This window comes from Panthera pardus, unplaced genomic scaffold (assembly GCF_024362965.1).
Source record: "Panthera pardus isolate Hobbes unplaced genomic scaffold, ASM2436296v1 HiC_scaffold_25, whole genome shotgun sequence".
Lineage (NCBI taxonomy): Eukaryota > Metazoa > Chordata > Mammalia > Carnivora > Felidae > Panthera > Panthera pardus.
The window spans coordinates 31,465,644-31,477,260 of record NW_026526821.1 but is presented as its reverse complement, the minus strand read 5'-3'; the positions used below and the strand labels follow the sequence as shown (position 1 = coordinate 31,477,260).

General features: G+C 44.9%; 1 long non-coding RNA gene and 1 pseudogene across 2 annotated transcripts; both read left to right on the top strand.

The window, feature by feature from the left end:
• Positions 1–539: 539 nt before the first annotated feature.
• LOC128773416 (uncharacterized) lies at positions 540–1,332 on the top strand. Of its 2 annotated transcripts, none has more exons than XR_008417641.1 (2): positions 540–880; positions 985–1,332. It is a non-coding gene; the product is annotated as an uncharacterized LOC128773416 (long non-coding RNA). The 2 variants fall into 2 exon arrangements; XR_008417642.1 differs by having other exon boundaries at positions 982–1,332.
• A 2,090-nt stretch (positions 1,333–3,422) lies between these two features.
• LOC109274748 (60S ribosomal protein L10-like) lies at positions 3,423–8,550 on the top strand (annotated as a pseudogene).
• The last annotated feature ends 3,067 nt before the right edge of the window (positions 8,551–11,617 follow it).

The window sequence follows — 11,617 nt, the reverse complement described above, 5'->3', positions numbered from 1 at the left end:
AGATTCAAAGACCCTTTCAAAGATGGAGAAGACAAAATGCAGTGACAGAAACTTCCATTTTCCATTCTTAGATTCTAGGGTTAAAATTGGAGTAGTTCTAAAGAAGATCTAAGATAACACTGCCTTCAATCCGGTCCCCTGAAAGCAGAGCCTGAGGCAGGGATCCAGGTGTCTGTGACTCACTGGAGGAGTGCTCCCAGAGCGAGGGGAGTGAGGGAAGCATAATGGCGCAGAGGAAGAAGCTAAGGAGGCTGTGGTTTCATGTGGAATATGGCCTTACCGTGACCCCAAAGACAGCTCTGTAGCAGATAGACCCAATGCATTGGTCTCACCTTGAGGCAAGAGGGCCAGCCTTTTACACAATAGGGTAAGAGGAACCACTCGGGTAAGGGAACCCTGGTTGGCCCAGAACAAGTCTCTGGAGAAGGGGACAGCTGAAAGTCACTAGCAACAAGCACTCAATGAGGGGGGGGGGGGCCCGGGGAGAGGGTTGCCCCAGGCAGGTGTTAGGGGCTGAATTGTATTCCACCCCCAAATTCATATGCTGAAGCACTAACCCGCAGGCCCTCAGGAATGTGGCTATATTTAGACACAGGGCCTTTCCAGAGGTGATTAAATTAAAACGAAGCCGATTAGGGTGGACCCTAATCCAGTCTGACCGGTGTCCAAGAGGGGATTAGGACCCACAGAGAGACACCAGGGATGTGCACGTGCACAGAGACAAGGCCACCATCTGCAAACCAAGGGGAAAAGACCTCAGAAGAAACCAGTCCTGCTGACACCTTGATGTCGGACGTCCCAGCCTCCAGAACGGTGAGAAAACACATTTTCTGTCGGCGAAGCCACCGGGTCTTGGCAGCCCAAACAACCTAATCAGCAGGTAAGCGGGACCCGGATGGCACCTGCAACATTCTCTCCGTCTTCATTGAAGCTCTTCACCCAAACCGTCTCTCCTTTCCTGCCCCACCTCCCTGCCCGAAGCAGGTCATTTAAATCTGCCTTCCCCCTCCTCATGAAGAGCAGCAGCGCCAATTAGGAGAGGCAGTTCATTTCCTGGCTGGAATATCAGCTGCCCGCCCCAGACAGGAGCCAGCCGGCTCTCCCAGCCTACGTGCCGCAGTTGGAACATCTCGGCACTCAGAACAGTGCAGCCGGGCTACAGATGGACGGTCCTTCCGTTCCAATGAGCAATGGCCTGTCGCTGCATTTCAGTCCTTCACCCACCGTCAATACCCGGTTTGGACGACGAAGGGCGATTTGTGTGGTCCTGCCGGGTCTACAAAGGGCCAAGGGATTGTCCCCAACATCTCCATTGAAGAGTGGACCAGAAAGGTGAGGAGGCAGAGTTGGCTAAGCGTTCTGAGATGAGACTTTAATTTATGTGACCACCGTGAAGGTTAATATTTATTTATTTACTTTTAATTTTTTTAAAAATTGTTTGAGGTTTACTTCCTTTTGAGGGAGAGAGAGAGAGAGTGTGTGTGTGAGCAGGGGAGGGGCAGAGAGAGAGGAAGACAGAGAATCCAAAGCGGGCTCCAGGCTCTGAGCTGACAGCACAGAGCCCAATGTGGGGCTTGAACCCGTGAACCGTGAGATCATGACCTGAGCCGAAGTCAGAGGCTTAACCGACTGAGCCACCCAGGTGCCCCTAAATGCTTATTTAGTTTTGAGAGAGAGAGAGAGCAAGTGGGAGAGGGGCAAAGAGAGAGGGAGACAGAGGATCCGAAGCAGGCTCTGTGCTGACAGCAGAGAGCCCAGTGCAGGGCTCGAACTCACGAACCACAAGATCTTGACCCGAGACCTTAACCAACTGAGCCACCCAGGCACCCAAGGTTAATACTTTTGGATGACTAATTTTCCTTCCTACTCTGGATTTTTCCTGCGGCAGCAGTAACCGTGTTGATCCCATTTTCATGTAACAATGGCAATTCCTCAGCCTTCCAACTTGCGCTAACAGTGAGTTTCCAAACAGTGGGCACCTAATCTGGTACATTTATCATTTAGGGCTTGGTAGGTTTGAGTACGAATCTTGGCTTTTTCTCGAGGTGGGATCAGGAGCCATTCTCCAGTGGTATATTAGTTTGCTACAGGTACCATAACCAAGTACCGCAGATGGGGGAGCTTAAACAACAAAAATGTCTTTTCTCACATGGGGGCTGGAAGTCTGAGATCAAGGGGCGGACAGGTGGGTTTCTCCCAAGGCCTCTCTCCTTGGCTTGCAGGTGGGCGTCTGTCTTCTCTCTGTGACTTCACGTGGTCCTCCCTCTGTGCGTGTCTATGTCCGGATCCCCTCTTCTAAGGACACCAGTCATATTGGATTAGGGTCCGCCCTAATGACCAAATTTTAACTTAATTATGTCTTAAAGGCCCTGTCTCCAAATACAGTCACATTCTGAGGCACTGCGGGGGTTAGGGCTTCAACATAGGAATTTTGAGGGGATGCAATTCAGTCCGTAACAGAGGGTTTCGAACAGGAGAGAGATGGTATCTGATTGTTTTCAAGGACCCGGGATGGCTGTTGTGTGGAGAATAGAATAGACTATAGGAAACCAATGGTGGTGAGGGGCACCCATCAGGGGGCGCCTGCAATAATCCAGAGGACAGAAGATGGTTGTCTCCACTGAGGTGTGGTAGCCGTGGATTTGGTGAGGAGGGATCTGACTCTTGAGTGTGTTTCAAAGGGAGAGCTGAGAGGCTCCGCTGGTGGCCTGGAGGGTGACACAGAGAGAAATCCTTGAGAGTCCCTCCACGGGCTGGTGGAGCTGGGAGGCCTCTGTGTGGTCCAAGGATCTCCCACCTTGGTCTTTTTCAAATGTACCGGATGCAAGGTTTACCCAGATGATTCTTAAAAACACAGATTCCTGGGATCTACTCTGAACCTGTTGTTCCAAGTGGTAAAAAGGAAAAACCGCGGGGCCGAAGAAAAATAAAACCGAGGAAAAGGAATGGCTTTGGGGGACTCAGCAGACGCGTGGCTGGAAACTGGGCACACCACACAAAGAAAACTGCAATTGTGTTACACATTGTTGTGCTTGCGAACTTAAAACAGCTTAAACGAGGAAAGGGGTCTTTCCTGGGCATCTGGCTTGATTCATTCATGACCACCGAGGGCCCCCAGGATTTCTCAATAGAGGAAGGCTTAAGATTATTATACTGAGGACACCTGGCTGGCTCCGTGGGCGGAGCAAGCAACTCGATCTCGGGGTTGTGAGTTTGAGCCCCACGTTGGGTGTAAAGATCACTAAAAAATAAATAGAACTTGAAAAAAATTTGGTACTAATATTAAGTGCGATCGCATAAACCAAATTAAGACTGGGAATACATTTTTTAAAAAATTTCCTTATTTGTGGATGAAAATGACATTATGTCTGGCATTTCCTTTACAGTAATCCAGTGGGAGAAGAGTCTGTATATGAAGCAAAATGGACCAGGAGTTAGTAATTGTTGAAGGTAGATGATACATACATGGGGGTTCATTCAATCATCTTTCACTTGGGGCACCTGGGTGGCTCATTTGGTTAAGTGTCCAACTCTTAATATCAGCTCAGGTTGTGATCCCCGGATTGTGGAATAAAGCCCCGCGTCGGGCTCCGTGCTGAGCATGGAGCCTGCTTGAGATTCTCCCTCTCTCTTTCCCCCTCCCCCATCTCTCTCTCCCCCCTCCCTCTCTCCCTCTGCCCCTCTCCCCCACTTGCGCGATCTTTGATCTCTCTAATGTCTCACTTGAGAACAAAACCTCGTCACCATTGTTATCTTTTCACTCGAAACTGACAGCTCCTTCAAAGGAAAGGCTGGAATTTTGACAATGTAATTTGTAAATAATTTTGACTAAAATCAAGTGTAACCCACATTAAAACCATCATTAAACACAACTGCAAAACATACGTAAATGACAAACCAGAAAACTCCAACCTCATTCTACGTTGCCCTCCCACACACCTCTGTACTTCAGTTGAAATCAAGAAGAATTCGTAAACAGAGAAGTTTAGTTAAATGGTTTACAAACAATTCCATAATTCAATATCAAGCAGGCACATGATGAGGAAGCACCGGTGTTATGGTGAAACACTACACATGTTATATAGCACTTTGGGTCAAAGACACTTGGGGAAATTTACACGTCGGGTGGCTAGCACTGAGACTCTAAATGTTAATTGATGTAAATATTTTATCTTTTGTCATTGTATCCTAAAAGTCCTCAACATAGAATTCAGTGTATGAACAGCAAGGTTTTTTCTTTTTTTTAATGTTTATTTATCTTTGAGGGAGAGAGAGAGAGAGAGAGAGAGAGAGAGAGAGAAACACAGCACGATCAGGGGAGGGGCAGAAAAGAGGGAGACCCAGAATCCGAAGCAGGCTCCAGGCTCCAAGCTGCCAGCACAGAGTCGGATGTGGGGCTTGAACTCATGAAATGTGAGATCATGACCTGAGCCCAAGTCGGACGCTTAACTGACTGAGCCACCCAGATGCCCCGCATGAACAGCAAGTATTAATCTTAAGCTGGTTTGGATTTACCAACTTGGTCTTAATAAAGTGTAAAAAAAAAAAACAACACAAGGAAAAAGAAGAATTTGTGATAAGGATATGAAGTACATCTTTATAATATAGAAATGCAGAATTGCATGAGGCTGGAGTGACTGGAACCAAGCAGTTGGACAAGTCAGGAATGCACACCATGGGCCCCCAACCACTCTCTTCTTTGCCTTTCTTTGTGTTCTTGCTTTGTTCTCATTCTTCTTTTCCTCCTTCTCTTTCCCCTCCTCCCGCCACCCCTTCCTCTCTCCCTCTGGTTCTGCCCACTGGCCTCCTCTGCTTCCTAGGCCTGTGGCAGAGCTTGGCTGCAGCCATGCACTGGAGCTGGTTCTTATAGACTCTTGAAAGCCCATTGTTATTTGCAGGAATTTTGTAGACTGGCTGTTAGGCATGCCTGTTATTAAAAATTAAATTATATAGGGGTGCCTGGGTGGCTCAGTCGGTTAAGCGGCGGACTTCGGCTCAGGTCATGATCTCGCGGTCTGTGAGTTCGAGCCCCGCGTCGGGCTCTGTGCTGACATCTCAGAGCCTGGAGCCTGTTTCGGATTCTGTGTCTCCCTCTCTCTGACCCTCCCCCGTTCATGCTCTGTCTCTCTCATCTCAAAAATAAATAAACGTTAAAAAAAAAAATTTATTAAAAAAAAAAAAATTAAATTATATAGGGGCGCCCGGGTGGCTCAGTCAGTTGAGCTTCCAACTTCAGCTCAGGTCATGATCTCACGGTTTGTGGGTTCGAGCCCCGCATCCGGCTCTGTGCTGGCAGCTCGGAGCCTGGAGCCTGCTTCGGATTCTGTGTCTCCTTCTCTCTCTCTCTGCTCCTCACCTGCTCACTCTATCAATCTCTCTCTCAAAAAATAAATAAACATTAAAAAAAATTTTTTTTAATGCACCATAGCCTTTGCATTGGGAATAGCACAAAAATTTGAGCAAATGTTCCAAAACTATTACCCTTTGCAGCCAAGAAGTCCTCCTATCACTAACAAGAAAAGTTTTGAAATAGGTCTTTGTTGTTTTATTTTTGCCTTCCTAAGATAACACAACATAAATGAGAATTTATGTTCATAACATTCATGTTGGAATTATCCTCATCCAACAATTATGACTAAAGTTTTGCTACAAATACAAGAATTCAGCAAAAATCAGTGAAAGCTCTCCATTAGAATCAATTGGCTATGTGGGATTTGCAATAGAATATTATATATTTTATTATACATAAATTATATGCTATACATCAGTAAGCTTTGTTATATATATACTCATTTATTTTTCACAAAGAGTTGGCTGTTAAACGTCTACCAGCATCCCACTGGATGCCTGCCTCATACTCCTGAAATAACATCTATTTCCAACCAGATTAAAATAGTCCTTTTAAATTCCAATTTTGTACTCCCAGGGGGAGATCATCTAATCTGATAGGATGAGTCAATTGACTGCCACTGGTCCACTCAGCTCAGTCTAAGGACGCAGGATAACATAGTATCAAAATGGTCCTCCTAATGCCCCCAAGCCTATTCCTCAAGGGGAGGGGAGGGTGATGGGCTGAGCAGGCATTCCACAGAAGTGTCCACTAGAACATGACATGGAGAAACTCTGGCTTCTGTGAGAAGCAAGCAAAAAGTCACACAGAGAGGGGCACCTGTGTGGCTCAGTTGGTTAAGCGGCCGACTCGCAGTCTGTGAGTTCGAGCCCCACGTCGGGCTCTGTGCTGACAGCTCAGAGCCTGGAGCCTGCTTCCGATTCTCCCTCTCTCTGTACCTCTCCCCCTAACTCATGCTCTGTCTCTCTCTCAAAAATAAATAAACATTAAAAATTAAAAAAAAAAAAAAGTCACACAGAAAAAAACCAAGATGAAAAGAGAGTAGGATAAGTTAGAAGGGGAAAGATGAGTGAGATCAGAAAATATTACAGGAAAACTAAAATCCAAGAACAGAATTAAAATCCATTTTGGAGGATGTCCTTTGAAAGTTCACCTAGAAGGGAGGGAAAAAGATCCGAGAAAATGATAGCTGCCAAAGATTAGAAGCCAGAGAACACATAGTTCTGCCAGAGACACAATAGAACTATCCACGCTCTCCTTTCCTGTACCGACATAATCCTAGTTTTGTTGGAGGTGGCATAAAAAAAACATTCACCAGGGGCACCTGGGTGGCTCAGTCAGTTAAGCGTCTGACTTTGGCTCAGGTCATGATCTTGGGGTTCATGAGTTCGAGCCCCGCATCAGGCTCTGTGCTGACAGCTTGGAGACTGAACCCTGCAGCCTGCTTCAGATTCTGTGTCTCCCTTGCTCTCTGCCCCTCCCCCCCAAAAGAAAAATAAATATCAAAAAAATTAAAAAAAAATTCTTCAAATGTGGATTTGTGACACAGTTCTGCCCAGGAGATAGTAAGCTAAACTCTGCTGAAGTTTGCTGGGACAGTTTTGCCTTTTTTTTTTTTTAAGATTTTTTTTTTTTTTTTGAAAGTAATCTCTACACCCAAGGTGGGACTCAAACTCACAGCCCCAAGATCAAGAGTCACATACTCTTTGAGCCTGTCAGGGGCCCCTTGGTTTCCTGATACAGGTACCATCCTTTCCTCCTCCTGGCTTCTTTCACCTTTCTTCTCACTGGATCAGGGATGTGATGGCTGGTGCTGGAGCAGCCATATTTTGACCATGAGGGAAAAGGCCAAGGGAATCAGGGCTTTAGATTCCAACATCCTTAAAATACTGAACCAAGACCAGCAACTGCTTATCCCTGGACTTTTCTTTATGTGAACAAAATAAACCTCTATTTTATTTAAGCCATTGATAATCTGGTTTTCTGAAATAGGAACCCCCAAACCCTAGTATGATGTGCTAGTATGAATATGATTAGTATTTCTGAAGAGGAGAGCAGAACATGTGAATTAGACCTAATAATTGAAGTTATGTGAGAATAAAGTTATCCTGAGATTTAAAAATATGCAGATAAAAGAGCTTACTGTCTTCGGAATAGAATCAACAAAAGATCTAAAGACATCCCATTAAAGTACCTAAACTTTGAGGAAAAAGATAGGATGCAGGTAGAAAAGATGGAGATACCAACAAAGAAACAAACATCAGCCTGGTGTTGATCACAGCATCTGCGAGGTTTTAAGGAGGAATACCCTGGGACCCAAGGATTTTACACGTATGAGGGGAAAAGAAGCTTATTCTCAGACACGCCAGAGCTCAAAAATACACCATACCTAACATACAGTGAAACACTATGCAATTATGTTCTTAAAAAGAACATGGAAGTTTTCTCAGGAGTGACGTGGAAAGACTGTCAAGATCCATTGTTACACGAAAGAAGGAAATTGCTGAACTGTATTATAGTATGCTATCTTAGGGATTAAAATAGAAAAATAAGAATCTATATTAATATTGGCATGTTTATTCCTAAAGAAGTCTCGCTTCTGCAGAGGTGTCCCTGACGCTAAGATCCGCATCTTTGACCTGGGGCGCAAGAAGGCAAAAGGGGACGAGTTCCCGCCATGTGGCCACGTGGTGTCAGATGAATATGAGCAGCTCCCCTCTGAAGCCCTGGAGGCTGCCTGCATTTGTGCCAACAAGTACACGGTGAAAAGCTGTGGCAAAGGTGGTTTTCACATGGGGGGTCGGCTCCACCCCTTCCACGTCATCCGTATCCACAAGACATTTCTGTGCTGGAGCTGACAGGCTCTGGACAGAGACGCAGGTGCCTTGGAAAGCCCCAGGGCACAGTGGCCGGGGTCCACACTGGCCAAGTAAGTCATTGTGTCCATCCGTACCAAGTTGCAAAACAAGGAGCGGGTGACTGAGGCCCTACGTAGGGCCAAGTTCAAGTTCCCTGGCCGTCCGAAGATCCACGTTTCCAAGAAGTGGGGCATTCCCGAGTTTAACGCTGACAAATTTGAAGACATGGTGACTGAAAAGCGACTCATCGCAGACGGCTGTGGGGTCAAATAGATCCCTGATCGTGGCCCCTTTGACAAATGGCGGGCTCTGCACTCATGGGAACCTCAGCACTGCCCCTCCCTATTCATGCCCACTGATGAATCCTGCTTCCTCTCTAAAAAAAAAATTTTTTTAGGGGTGCCTGGGTGGCTTAGTTCAGCGAGGTCCTCAAACCCCCCATCGGGCTCTGTGCTGACGGCTCAGAGTCTGGATCCTGCCTCAGATTCTGTGTCTCCCTCTCTCTCTGCCTCTCCCCCCACTCACTCTCTGTCTCTGTCTCTCTCTAAACTAAATAAACGTTAAAAATTAAAAAAATAAAATAAAAATTTTAAAAATGAAGATTGTTAAACTAAAAACATGAATTATTTGAGGGGCACCTGGGTGGCTTGTTGAGAAGAATGTGTGAGTCTTCATCTCAGGGTGGTGAGTTTGAGCGCCACGTGGGGTGTTGAGATTACTAAAAACTGAATAAATAAACTTTAAAAAAGAATTATTTGGGGGCGTCTGGGTGGCTTAGTCGGTTGAGCATCCGACTTCGGCTCAGGTCATATCGCGGTCCGTGAGTTCAAGCCCCTCGTTGGGCTCTGTGATGACAGCTCAGAGCCTGGAGCCTGTTTCAGATTCTGTGTCTCCCTCTCTCTCCGCCCCTCCCCCACTCATGGTCTGTCTCTGTCTCTGTCTCTCTCTCAAAAAGAAATAAACATTAAAAAATAATCATTTGAAAAGATTAATGGAACAGACAAGTCTCTGGCAGGTGTATCATTAAGGAGCGATCACACAAATATCCAAGATTTTAAGCCTTAAAGGATTTTAAATACTGGGGGCTTATAAAAGAACCCACAGATTCACAGAATCTTTAAAAATTAAGGAAATAACACGTTCCACAAAATAACACAAAAGAACAGGGAAGAACTGTTCAGTAAATCATATTAGGATAACCGATTAGTAATTAGGAGGATATATTTAATTTCTCCTTTCACATAATTTACCAAAAATCAATTTTCAGCATATTACATGTTCTCTCTAGGGTTGATTGGTTAAAAATTGTGGAAAAAGTATACATAAAATTTACTAACTTACCATTTTAAGCGTATAGTTTACTAATGTTAAACACACTCACATTATTGTGTATCTAACCTCCAAAATTATTTTTTTTTTAATTTTCTTAACATTCATTTATTTTTGAGACAGAGCATGAATGGGGAGGGTCAGAGAGAGAGGGAGACACAGAATCTGAAACAGGCTCCAGGCTCTGAGCCGTCAGCACAGAGCTGGACGCGGGGCTCAAACTCTCGGACTGCGAGATCGTGACCTGAGCCGAAGTCGGACGCTCAACCGACTGAGCCACCCAGGTGCCCCTCCAAAATTCTTTTTATTTGACAAAACTGGAAGTCTATACCTGTTTAACAACAACTCCCCATTCCCTCCTCCCCTCAGACCCTGGCAAGGGTCTATGATGAATTTGACTACCGTAGGCATTCTATGATGAATTTGACTACCGTAGGCACCTCGAAAAAGTAGGAACGTACAGTATCTGTCCTGTCGTTGGCTTGTTTCTCTTAGCATAATGTCCTCAAGTTCATCTGTGTTCCAGCATGTCACAGAATTGGCTTCCTTTTTAAGGCTCAATAATATTCCATTTTTCCAGTCTGTTTATTCATCTCTTGGACCCTTGGGTGGCCTCTACTTCACTTCTGTTTTAGCTATTACGAATAATGCTGCTATGAACATGGGTGTGATATCTCTTCAAGACCCTGTTTTCAATTATTTTGGTTATACAGCCTGACATGAAATGGCTGGATCCTATGGTAATTTTATGTTTTAGTTTTCTGAGGAACCGATATAATGTTTTCTGTGACGGCTGCCCCATTTTACATGTCCATCAATAATGCACAGGGGTTCAAATTTCACCACATTCTCACCGACACTTGTTTTCTGTTTTGTTTTCTTTTTAAGTATAGCCATCCTAATGGGTGGGAAGTTGTATCTCACTGTGGTTTGATTTTCATTTCGCTAGTGCCTAGTGATGTGGAGGATCTTTTCATGTGCTTCACTTAACGCTCATTTGTATATTTTTCTTGGAGAAATGTCCGTTCGAGTCCCTTGTCTGTATTTGAATCATGGTTGTTTTTGTGTTGTAGAGTTGTTCGCTATACATTCTGGATATTAATCTTTTTCATATATGTGATTTTCAAATATTTTCTCCCATTCTGTGGGTTACCTTTTCCCTCTGTTGACAGTGTCCTATATTGCACAAAATTTAATTTTGATGAGGTCCAAATTTATCTATGTTTCCTTTTCCTGCCTGTGCCTTTGGTGTCATATCCAAGAAACCATTACCAAATCCAATATCATGACGCTTTCCTCCTATGTTTTCTATGAAGAATATTATAGTCTTAGCTCTTATATTTGGGTCTCCAATCCATTTTGAATTAATTTTTTGTACATGGTGTTAGGTAAGGGTCTAACTTCATTTTTTGGCATGTGACTATCCAATTTTCCTAGCACGATACTTAAAAAAATTTTTTTCACGTTTATTTCAGTTTGAGAGAGAGAGACAGAGTGTGAGTGGGGGAGAGGCAGAGAGAGAGGGAGACACAGAATCCAAAGCAGGTTCCAGGCTCTGAGCTGTCAGCACAAAGCCTGACATGGGGCTTGAACTCATGAACTGGGAGATCATGACCTGAGCCGAAGTCAGATGTTTAACCGACTAAGCCACCCAGGCACCCGATCCCAGCACCATATTTTAAAAAGACTCTCCTTTCCCCCATTTAATAGTCTTTGCACCTTTGTCAAAATTATTTGACTCTAGGGGTACCTGGGTGGCTCACTTGGTTAAGTGTTCAACTCTTGGTTTCAGCTCAGGTCATGATCTCACAGGTCGTGAGTTCAAACCCTGCATTGAAAAGCCTGATTGGGATGCTCTCTCTTCCTCTCTCTCTGCCCCTCCTTCTCTCTTGCTCTCAAAATAAATAAATAAATAAACTTAGGGAAAGAAAAAAACATTTGAGGGGTGCCTGAGTGGCTCAGTCAGTTGAGCGTCCGACTTCAGCTCAGGACATGATCTCACAGCTTGTGAGTTCCAGCCCCATGTCGGGCTCTGTGCCGACGGCTCAGAGTCTGGAGTCTGCTTCGGACTCTGTGTCCC